Raw genomic sequence first — 12,633 nt, forward strand, 5'->3', positions numbered from 1 at the left:
ACGGGAAAACCAGATTTTCTACACCTATAATTATAGTTAGGCAATACTTTCCATAGAGTGTTTTTTGTAGTAATTTTGGTATTAAGTTTGGTGCTGTTTTACAAATCTTCACAGAACTGTCCAAAACAAAAGTCATTTACCTCAGCTCTTTCCTGCAAAGATTTGGGGTGATCCATCAACTGAGAGCTGAGAAAGGAGGGGGGGGTACCAAAACTTCTGCAGTTTCTTATAGGAATTTTAGACAGTGATACAGAAAAAATAGCTGAACAGAATGCACCAAATCTGGCAGAAATATAGATCTTCAGTCAGAAAGCATGCTTTTTGTGATTTGGTGTAAATCTGTTCTGAATTTTTTGAGAAATTAAGGTTCAAAAGTTAGTGATATTTTGACAGTTCAGTTTTTCTATGGGAGTTCCTCTTCTGCATACCTCAAATTAAAAACACAGCATTCTGATTGGTGGAGAGGGCTTTTTTCCCATCGGTCATCTTAGTCATGTGGCCTCAATGCCCGTCCCCTGGGACCGAGTGATTGGATTGACCATTACATGACACAAAACTCAGTCCCTGTGTCCTGAAACTAAGAAAATAAATAAGATGTTAGGGGACAGGGTAGAAGTAGCCTGGCCACAACAATTACAGCCTATGCCTTATGCAGAAGTCTTCATGGTGAGCTCACCTGCTCCAGGCACCTATGCCCCCTTATGTGGCCATTCCCCTACTATGTAACCCTTGTTCTGTACCTGACTCTTTACAGAAAAGCGACACCTCATGCGCAATGAATGGGTCACTTCAATTCGCAGCCTACATCTTGTATAGAAGTCTTCATGGAGAGCTCACTCCCTCCAGACATCCAAGCACTCACAGGTGGCCAAGCCCCTACTATGCACACCTTTCACCCTGTGCCACACCCCTTACCGGTAGGCGACCTCTTGTGCTCAACCAATGGGATACGGGTGGTTACACCCCTACAATACACAGCTTATGTCTTGTAGAGAAGTCTTTTTGAAGAGCCAATTCACTTTAGACATGAAGGCCCCCTTAGGTGGCCATGCCTCTACTACACACAGTGTTTGCCTTGAGCAAAGCTCTGTACAGAAAAGCCAATCCCTACAGACACCCTAGCTCCATTACGTTGGCAAGCCCTACTATGCACAGCCTTCGCCCCTGCTCATCTCTTTATAAATAGGAAGTTCCTCTGGACCAGAGGTCTCCAACCTTTTCAGTAGTATGAGCTACTTCTGATCAGTGAAAATCACCCAGCTTCATTGACTTTAAGTCTAATGTCCATAGAGCTAGATACTATGATTTGAACAAAATACTTTCACTAGGGGCACTATGAAAGGACTGCTATGGATGTTAGTGACAGCGTGGCCTTTGGAGATGTATGAACATGTGTGCGTATGAATGAGATATATGTGTATGGGTGAATGAGAGCCTGTGTCATATGTACTTGTGGCACAGGACATAACTTTCACCACATGTGGCACCATTACATGTATAACACTAACATAAAACCATTTTTTTTAAATGTGAGAATTTTAAAGTGCAGAAAGATGTTCTGCAAAAATCGCCATAATATGGAACTTTATTGGCACTTTAAATTTCTCCCACTTATAAAAATGATTGTATTTTTCAGTTATAAATTTGACACAGGGCCTCCCAGCCACTGGGAGCAAGATCATTGCTGTGTGTAAATGCTACACTTTGAAATGGGAGAAAATTAAACTGAAGAGTTAACTTTATGTTAATATGGATTCCATAAAACTGATCAGTCAGATTTGCTCCCATTTCAAAGTGTTGCATCTACAAACAGCAGGAATCTTGCAGCTAGTGGCCTGTATATAAGGTGCCATATTTATGACAGAAAACACAGCCATTTGTTTAAATGGGAGACATTTAAAGTAAAGAAAAATGCTTCATAAAAGTTTAAGACATAATTGGCTTAATTGAAAGGTGAGAAAAACATTGACTCAATGTTTCATAGAAATATTTTTCATCACTTTAAATTTCTCCCATTCAAAAAATAACATAAAAAAGACTGTATTTGCCAATTATAAATATGGCACAGTGTTTACTGGCCACTGGGAGCAAGAGACCTTCTGTTTGTAAATGGGACACTTTGAAATAGGAGGAAACTAAAATGAAGAGTTAACTTAATCATTACGGTACTGCTTCATTTTAATTTTTGGCCACTTAAAAGCATGCAGAAGCATAATTTTGTTCTCACCCAATATTGACTTTGACAAGGACAATAATTTAAGCTTAGATACCTCAGTGCCTCGAGTCTTCATCTCTGTGCCCTGAGTCATAAATCAGACTCCAGCACTGTTCATTTTCAACCATGCTATCTGCAGCTTGGAGTTAATAAAGTAAAATAAACACAGCCTTCCTGAACTTAAAAAGGAAAATTTCACACTCTGATTATTTAAAAATTAACTCAAGGCTGTGAGCTACTCTGAAAGTGTCTGTGCGCTACTGGTAGCTCGCGATCAATTGGTTGGAGACACCCGCTCTAGGCATCCAAGCCCCATGACATGACCAAGCCCATACTATGCACACCCTTTGCCTTGTGTAGAGCTCTTTACAGAGAGGCCAGTCCCTCCACGTATCCAAGCATCATTGGGCGGCCAAGTCACTCTATGCACAGTATTCACCATGTGCAGATCTCTTTAAAGAGAGGCCATTCTCTCCAGACTCCCGAGCCCAATTAGATGGCCAAGCTCCTATTATACACAGCTTTTACCCTGTGCATAGCTCTTCATGCAGAATCCACTCTCTTCGGACATCCAAGCGCCATTATGTTGCCAAGGCCCAAATACACCCAACCTTTGCCCTGTGCACAGCTCTTCACAGAGAGCACGCTCCCTCAATACACCAAAACCCCATTATGCGGCCAAGCCCCTACTATGCACCGCCGTCAAATTGCCCACAACTCTTCATGGAGAGCCTACATACTTAGGCCACATTAGATAGCCGAGCACCTAGTATACACAGACTTCTGGGCAAAGCTCTTCATGGAAAGCCTACTCCCTCTAGACACTCAAGCCCCATTAGGTGACCAAGCCCCTACAAGGTACAGCCTTCGTCCTGTATACAGCTGTTCATGGAGAATATTGGACTATATTTAACGTCCATTTGCCATGGTTTACAATGGCTGGAAAAACCTCTCTTCTTCATTATAAAGTCTCAGATGCAGCACAGACTTATGGTGTTTTTACAGAGGGTCAGATTTACTAAGAATTCGCACCATAGAGAATGAATTGGCATAATAGAGAACACAAACCAAAGTTGCAATGATACATTGCTTTAACTTGAAAGAGCAGAATTGTGCTAAATCTACGAAGGAATGGCACAATTGTGCTCACATAATGCACTGACATGCTTTGTACAAGCATCCATCATTACAGTCACTCTTGCGCTGTTGTGCAAGGTAGTCTATATTGTGCTCAGGATTATTAGTGTGCAGAAAGGGGTCCTTTCCAACACATAAACTATCCTTTAAGGCAAAAATGAAGACAGCTAAAAAAATATATCTTTGTAATGGCAGTCTCAGGCATGCACAGGATTTTGGTGAAAATTCATATCTACCAGTGTTTCTTAGAGCGGTCTAGTGGTCAAACGAAAGGAGGGTCGGTAAAGGAGGAAGCTGGTGCGACTGCACTATACCTCGCTTGTAGCGCTGCATTGAAAGCACTTTTGCACAAAGGATGGGGGAATGCATTTTTAAAAGGAATCATTGTGTTGTGATGGATGTTTCAAAAGTACTGTGTTAGTGAGAAATAGGGAAAAAGAGCTGAAGAATACTAATTGAGAGAGCTATCCGAAGCGGGGACACAGGACAGTTCCATTATTTCTTTGAGCGGTCTAGCGGCAAACGAAAGGAGGGACTTTAAAGGAGGAAGCTGACATGACTGCGCTATGCCTCGCTGGTTACACTGCAACGAATGCTCACATGCAGAGGAGACAGGGGAATATATTTTTTAAGGGAATCAGTATCATTGTATGTTGTGTTGGGTGTTTTAAAAATACAGTGTTAGTGAGAAATGAGCAAAAAGAACTGAAAAATACTAAGTGAGAGAGCTAGCCGAATCGGGGACACTTGATGTCCGCCATTGTTTGTTTAAACAGTGTACTGGTCAAACGAAAGGAAGGGCTATAAAGGAGGAAGCTGGCGCGCCCACAGCGGGTGCCCCGAAGGCCTGCCAAAGAAAAGCCCATCTGTGCCCGCCAGCACACCGACCGCGCACAGCACCAGCCATGCTGCTGGTTTGAGTCAGGAGGGCCAAGGCAATCCGAATGGATCACATCTCTTTCGTGAGTTTCACTGGCTCACTATGACTAAGAGTATAAAATTCAAAGCTCTGTGCTGTATTTAAAAAGTCAGAATCGGAGCAGGTCTGCAACATATTCAGGATCTGGTGGTGCCTTATCAGCCCATGCACATGCTGAAATCATCAAACCAGACCTTGTGTACTGTTCCTAGGATTCATTTGTTCGCATATGGGATGAGGCTTCTTCACATTCCTAGGCCCCAAATTGTGGAACTCCCTTCATGAGACTTTAAGAAACTGCCCCTCACTACTTGCATTTCGCAGGGGCCTAAAGGCTTGACTGTTTTAAACACTAATCCATACACCCTATCGATCAATCAATCATTCAATCAATCAATCAATCAGGGTTTTGTGAAGCGCGCTACTCACTCGTTAGGGTCTGAAGGCGCTGGGGTGGGGGGAGGTGCAGCTCTGTTGGGGTCATTCGAAGAGCCAGGCCGTGAAGTCTTTCCTGAATTGGTCCAGTGTCGGGCTTTGCCGGAGGTGGAGGGGGAGCTCGTTCCATGTCTTGGCTGCAAGGTAGGAGAAGGACTTTTCAGCCGCTCTGTTCCTGTAGAAGTGTTGGACGGTGGCTAGGGAGAGGTTGGTAGGTTTCTCTTGGGTGCGTGGAAGGAGAGGCTGTTTTTTGAGGTATTGAGGTCCAATGTTGTGGAGGGCTTGTATGTGTGCGTGAGCAGCTTGAAAGTTATCCTTCTTTCGATAGGGCCCTATCTGTGCCTAGCGTCAGGAAACCATTTTGTGTAGCTATGTATTCTACAAGACTCTTATAATAAAAATATTTGAAGTAAAGACTTGTTTCCATGAAAGGGCGACAGTCGTTGAGAACTATGATCACCTACAAAAAATGCTCAAAGGAAGTTTTGACAAAATAATAATTTTAAAAATATTGATACATCGGCGTACACCATCAGCACCTTGGTACACAGACATCCTAAAAAGCAGCTAAAATTAATTGTAAGAAACTTGCAAGACAATGGCGGAATCTCTATCTGGAAAACAATACGATACAACTAAAAAATACATGAAACAACTAAAAAACAATATAAGAAAGGCTAAAGAAAACTACTATACTAAGATTGTAGAAGTAATGCATGGGCTAAGAAATATATTTGACATAGTAGGGATCTAGCAAACCCAGAATGCATCAAACAAACAATAAAACTCTTGCAAGAACTGTGCAATAATTTATCAAACTTTTCAATAATGAGATTGAGTTGATCTTAGCTGACATAAACACAGAGCTATAGGAACTAGACCAGACTACAAGAGATGGGACCACCAGAGATGAAATAATAGAGCCAGCAGCCACTAAACTAGAAGACATAGAACCAATGAATGAGAAGGAGTTTAGATCATTGGCTTTAACTATCTCTTCAGGTTTCCAACTGGACCTGGTATCACCCAGAATATGGAAGGAATGGGTGGATGACCTATACCTGAGTCTGCTAAAAATCTGTAATCAGTCCGTAATGAAAAGCATAGTTCCACAGGCTTAGAAGAAAGCACTAATAACCCCGTTGCTGAAGAAATCAACAGCAGATTCAACAATACTCAGTAACTACCATCCAAAAGCTTAGTGTGAGTGGTTTATAAGGAAGTAGAGGAAACAGGACCCAAATTGCTACAAAGAAAATGTAGGCACTACAGGCCAAAGAGGAGCCTGTGTTCCTCCTCCTCCATCCTACTATGTGTCCCGAAATTTCGGAGAGTGAAGTATGGAGGCCGAGACTTTGAGGTGAGGGCAGCTCAGCTGTGGAAAAGCTGCCAGCCCCCTTCAGAGCCAATAGGAGTCTTATGCGCTTTAGGAAAGATCTAACTCCTGTCTTTTCTCTACATAGCCAGATCCACATCAGGAAGGGATAAGAAAGATGCATCAGAATTAGTAAGGTCAGTGTCTTTGTTGCTGACTTGGCAAGGTTTACATAGCGCCAGGATACCTGTTAGATGAAAGCTGTGCTTTACAAATGTTATTAATAATGAAAATATAAATGTTTGTAGATATAGATCTGTGTCAAAAATCCGTACACCATTCATGGATAACCCACTTGATGCAAAGTAATGCAAGGTAGTGCTTTGCACTGCATTGAATTACTCTTGGTTATAAACAAATGCAAATAGAGATTTCTGTTGGTTTGTAACTGCCAATGTGAAATTATAGTCAGGTCTGCATTAATAAAGTAATGCAAACCTGGGGAAACATCTTTACATGAATCTAAAGCAAATCTATTGTTCTAAGTGTAGGGGGTTTATTTACACTTATAGCAATAGATTTGCTTTTAAATATCATGTACAGACTGCTACAGCAGACTATTATAATACACTAACATAAAGAGACACACATGACAAACATTAGTTTTCCCTATTTTTAAACTTGAGAAGGCGGTTCTAAAAAAACCACAATTTTTTAATAGATTTTTAGAGCTTTTAGATTTTCTTGGTATTTTTGAATGTTTTGTGGGATTGTGCTTAAAAACAAAAACAGAGCTTTGTAATTTGGATAGAGAAAATTAAAATAATTACTTTCCCTTGGGATACTGGTGTTCCGACACCAACTTGTCTGTGACAGATCTGATCTACTTTCTTGCATCAGCAATCTTACTGAAGCTCCTACAGTAAGCGACCATCTCTTGGTAAGCACGATTGTGGTCTGACTGCCCAAGCATAACTTTGGTGGGCACAGTATGAATAGGCCCAATGGAGGAACAAAATGAGTTGGATGCCTCTTGCATATCCTTTTGGCGCTCAAGTCTTACCAGCCAAGTTAAGTGTATGCAAATGTATCTCCCATGTTAACATTTTTAATCCGTTCTGCGTGAAACACACTTGTTTCAGATCTTTCAAATCACATGGTTTGAGGTGACATTTTTCTCCCTTGGTGGCATATTAAGAAATTGCCACACGAAAGACTCTTTGGTGGCTAGAAATCTCCACATGCTACTCTTCCATATCCTCCTCTTGCTCTGATCCTGAAATCCTCCTTCAACTCACACAATAAGTGCAAAAATAGCAACCAAAGCTCGAGGGTTCAGCACAAGATGTAATTATACCAAAGTGCTTATCCCAAATAAGGAAGAAAAGGCGGGAATTCTGTGTTAATACAGCAAGGCCGGAATTTCACCCAACTAGATATCTTTGTGTGTGTGTGTGTGTGTGTGTGTGAGATAGGTCCTGTGTTACTTCTGCAGCACAACAACTCTAAAAAAACGAGGCAATTTCACAAAAAACCCAAGGGATCCTTAATCATTCATCAAATTATAAAAGCTCTAGGCTCAACCTTAAATTAAAAAAAACACTCTTTCATAAGAAAAAAAACGTAATTTATTGTTTGTTTACCCAGTGGCACTCCCACAGTACCTGGAACAGGAAGAAAAACCCACATGTAACTTCTGCGGGTCCCTCCCATTGGTTCTTGAGTCTCACTGGAGTATCGTGGGACCTGTGGAAAGTCAATCAAAAATAAAATTAAAATCAATACCAGGCATTAAGTTCTGAATTGAAAATTTTTACAAAAAACCTGAAGATAACATTGACTTTACACCGAACAATCTGAATAACATTTTAGTTTACATTAAAGAATCAACAGAAATTCACTGAAAAAAGGTTAAAGTGATGTTATGGTGAGGTATGGTAATAATGTCTTACTTTACTTTAAAGGACACTGAAAGTGACTGAAATAACAAAGGTTAAAGTGACATTATATTTAGGTATAGAAAAACATCTTAAAAATCCCAGAAATTCACTGAAAAGGCAAAGGTTAAAGGGACGTTATAGTTAGGTGAAAATGTCAGTCATAATGTGATGTTTTAAACCCTCAGAAAACTAAAATGCACCTGCTATAGTTCAGCAAGCTAACCATAACTTGAACCCCCACCATGCACTGCTTATGACCTCACATATTACGTCACTCATTACATGTTCATTGACATCATTGATGACATCACTGAGCATGGTCTGTGGATAAGGAAGAGGTTACTAAGGTTTACAGTTGATTCCTTGTGGTGATGTAGCAGCCCTTCAAATGTTTATGCCCGTCCTTCAGCCTATAGATTAGGGCTCGGTAACTTTAAAAAACATTTTGCACTTGGCATTAGTGATTCCTCTCAATTTAAGGGGAATTTATCATGCAGAGCAAAGGGTGGGCATTATTCAGACTATAGGGGTGCTTGGATGCAGGTTGATTTCAGCAGATTAAGCTCAGGAGGGGCTTGCAGCCCAATGTATTCAAGCTATTGGCTTTGTAGGCATCCTGCAATAAGAATATGAATACACATGAGAAAAAAAAAGGATAGAAAATAAGAATAAGACTAAGAATAAGAATATAAATAAAAACAAGAATAAGAAAACACATAAGAAAAATAAGAATAAGGCATTTTCATCACTCTAGAATAAGAATAAGAATACAAAAAAGAATAAGCTAGAAGAATAAGTATTTGACTAAAAATAAGAAGAATTTGTCTACTCAAGCTGTCATCTACAGGAGTATCTGCTAAAGTATTTGGTGTCTTTGTTATGCTTGGCTTCTTAATATTACCAGGCCACACAGACCTATGGATAAATGGCTATTTCACATTCAGCAAGCAGGGAAATCAACAGGTATAGTTCCCCACTGGCACGAGGCATACATTCTAGAGATGGCCTATCCAACTGTGCTAGTCACGTACAGTTTAATGGGAATAAATCAGAAGTACGAGCATATGTATCCTTTTGCTTTAGGAATCAAGAAATATAAAAGATAAGTAATGCTACAGTCATTGTATCCCAGTTAGCACCACAAAGGGAAAATCTTCCTATTGGTGTGCTTTCACATCAAAGTGGCATCAGTCCTAAGTTGTCACGGACTAACCTTCACCCAATTTTGCAACAATGCGTTCGTACCCAGTATTTGTGTAGTCTGCTTTCAGTCCACTAAGTTTGCACACATATTTTCCACTAGTTTTAAATTAGTAGAAGTCTGTAGTTCCTGGTGAGTTTTTGTGTATTTTGCTCTTTTTCCTGGCAGTTTAAAGAGCCCATATGCAGTGAGTTAGATCCGAACAAGAGACCCCGATATTAGGCAGCGCCTGTGAGCCGGTAGTTAAAAAGAAAGGGAAATTGAAACCGGGTCCATCTTTGGCTGTCATTGCAAAACCAGGTCCCAAACTTAGACCGGCCTGGCAACCTCTGCAGAAGCCACAGAAATTGCAGAGACTCCGGGAACTCTCTAACCTAGATCGCCCACCCCAACCTGCTCCTCTTGTAGCTGTGACATGAAAACCTGATCAGGCCAAGTCAATCCAAACACTCAATTTAGAAATCCCTTGTTCATTTAGTCTTAGCATGGTGTGTGAGAAGATTTGCCCTACTCTAGAGGAAAAACTCAGTCAAACCAAGGAACACTAAACTGTATAGAAAGCAGACTGACCACTGTTTCTATCAAGATGATTATTTATGAGAATGCCCACAGGAATGCCTGATATCATCACCAGCCACAGCCCCAAATAATGATGTCAATCCTGCCAGCTGCAACAGTGGGGTCAACTCCTTGGGGGCTCCGAATGGCACCAGAAATTTGGATTATCAGGTGGCAGAGGGTGGCTCCTTTTGCTTGGGTCTCATGGTCACACAGAACCCAGGCCTATCAAAGTCTATCACTGCCAAACCAACGCGTCCTGAAGCTCATTCCATCCTGTCTAAAGAGCGATTGGACCTACCCCTGGCCTCCTGCCCTTAGGTTTTAGTTCTGGCTGGAGTTCTTCCCCTAAAGGAACATCAGCGAGAATCCTGGGTTGAGTTACGAAACAAAAGGGTGGACTGGCACACCAAACACAAAAAATTCAACCCTGCATATATTAATGAGATAATAATGGTACGAAGGGTGGGATGGGTGGGCTGGTCAAAGAAAGACATAGAGGGGGATAGTATTGTGTTGACCGTCTGTAGACCTCAATCCATAAGAAATTTGTTGAGACTGCAGGAATCCTATGGACAAACCCAGACCAATATCTGTCCACTCCCTATAGGGTATTTCTATAAACCCAGTGCTTCAGGCACCCAATCGAGTTCTTACAAGCAAGGAAACTCCTTATCACAGTTTTCAGGAGTAATAGGTTTCTAGTCTTAAGTAATCCTGACAGAACAGACTGACTGGGGCTTGAGGCAGTCTCCCTACCTGAACCCCATAATGAACTCATCCAAATTGATACCCTTTTTTCCCCCTGATTCAGATAATGATGTGGCACTCTTGGGTACTCCCCAGGCTGAGCCGCCGCCAATACCAACACCATTAATATCACTAACGTTAAATGAGGGGGGATCAATCATCTACCCACAGGAGACTCACAACTTGACGATGGCATCCACAAATGTTACTGGCCTAAAAGCAAATTGCCCCAAACAGACTAGGGGGGGTTTGTTTGACAGGGCTGACATGATTATGTTCCAAGAGACATGGGACCTACTGGCTTCCGATAGGCATGGCTTCAAAAGCTTTTTGATTCCAGCATAGGAGTTTCGTTCAAGTAGAGCTTCAGGGGTCCTTATAATATGGGTCAATGTTAGAATAGGGTGTCGCTGATACCATTGAGCATTAACTCCAAGGATATTTTGGGGCTACAACTTGGCCCGTGAAATGACTAGAATCTCTTTTTTTAAATGTGTCCAATAGGAAAACCCTGTAGCCGAGGAGCCATCATAATCGGGGGTGATTTTAATACATCATTTGAGGGCTCAGTCTTTATCAGAGCTATAAGTAGTGAAGAAAACAGCCATTATGGCATTTCCCAGCAACAGGGCCCCTGCATCCCAACTACTTCCAAGGTCGCTCTACCATTGGTAGATCTCTCCCTCTCATGCCAACTAAAAATCTGTAATGGCCGTACCCCTTCAGATCTAAAGAGGCAGCCCACTTTTAGAAGAGGTCCTTACAGAAGCAACATCGATGACTTCTTCTTAGATCTCTATTCACGGCCTGCACTGATCGACATGAGGTTCGAGAACAGTTATGAAAGTGATCACATTCCCCTGCTCCTAGCTCTCGAGGGCAGACTCATTCCAGCAAACCCGGCCAAAGACTTGGCCATAGGGGCTTTGTCTGTCACTAACAATAGGAGAAACGTCAGATGGGATGGTATTGTTTCAAACCCTGATGCCTTAAGTAAAATATACACTCACTTAGCTATTAATGAGTGATCATGACATCAGCCCACGGATGTCGTAAAGCTCCATGGTGATTCACCATTCTTAGGAACACTTGTTTCACCAAAGCCATAGAAAACACCAACCATACGCATACCAACAATCAATCTTGGTATAATAAAGAGTGTAGAGAGGCAAAATTCTCCCTCATTAAATCCATAAAAAAATGCCCAGCAATCATTACTCCAGGAAGTAAGTGCCAGGTATAAAGTAACACTCAAAAATAGCAAGAGAACCTGGGATTCCTGAATTAGGGAGGATGCCCTAGAAGCCATTCAAACAACTAAAAATCAAGTCACCCTCTGGCATATATTTAGCCATGGAAGTAAATTTAATATAATGAGACCTGAAACTAATATCCTACCCATTGTCTGGGCGGCCCACTTCCATTCCCTCTACAGTAAGGGTAAACTAATTTATACCGAGCTGGACTTGTCTGCCTAGGAGCTGATGTCTGAAGACCAACCCAGCATGGGCCAAGATTAATCTTGGCCATGGCAAGAGCCCGCAAATGGTATTTTGGAATTTGCCCTGGGAGAAACACAACAGGCTATCCTCAAACTGAAAGCTGGAAATGCTCCTGGGCCAAACAAAATTCCTGGGGATCTGTTAAAATCCGCACCTGAAATCTGGGCGCCATACTTAAACCGCATCTGTAACTCTAATGCGGCAGGTGCACCTATCATAGATTTCTAGAAGGGAGCAATAATAGTTGCCATATACAATAAAGGCGTGAGACCAGTTCCAGCAAACTACCGGCCTATAAGCCTGATAGATATAGTTCAGAAGATCTTTTGCAAACAAGTCATGAGCCATCTGAACACATGGCTGGAGGGCAATAATATTTTACCCCTTTTCAGGCAGGTTTCCAGCCCAAAATAAGCACCGTAGATCAGTTTTTTTATGTTCTTGATGCTGAGGTGGAAAACTGTAGCTCTCGATTGAGGAAGCCTTTACGTAGCATTTGTGGATCTCAAGGCTGCCTTCGATATGCACCCTAGAGACAAACTTTGGGCCGCCTTGAAGTATATGGGCATCGCCCTGCGCTACTGGAAATTATTGTAAGATTACACACTGGAAACTATGCCCAGGTAAGATGGGGCTCAGAGGGTGAACTAACTAACTGTAT

Source organism: Triturus cristatus, chromosome 6 (assembly GCF_964204655.1).
Source record: "Triturus cristatus chromosome 6, aTriCri1.1, whole genome shotgun sequence".
Classification (NCBI taxonomy): domain Eukaryota; kingdom Metazoa; phylum Chordata; class Amphibia; order Caudata; family Salamandridae; genus Triturus; species Triturus cristatus.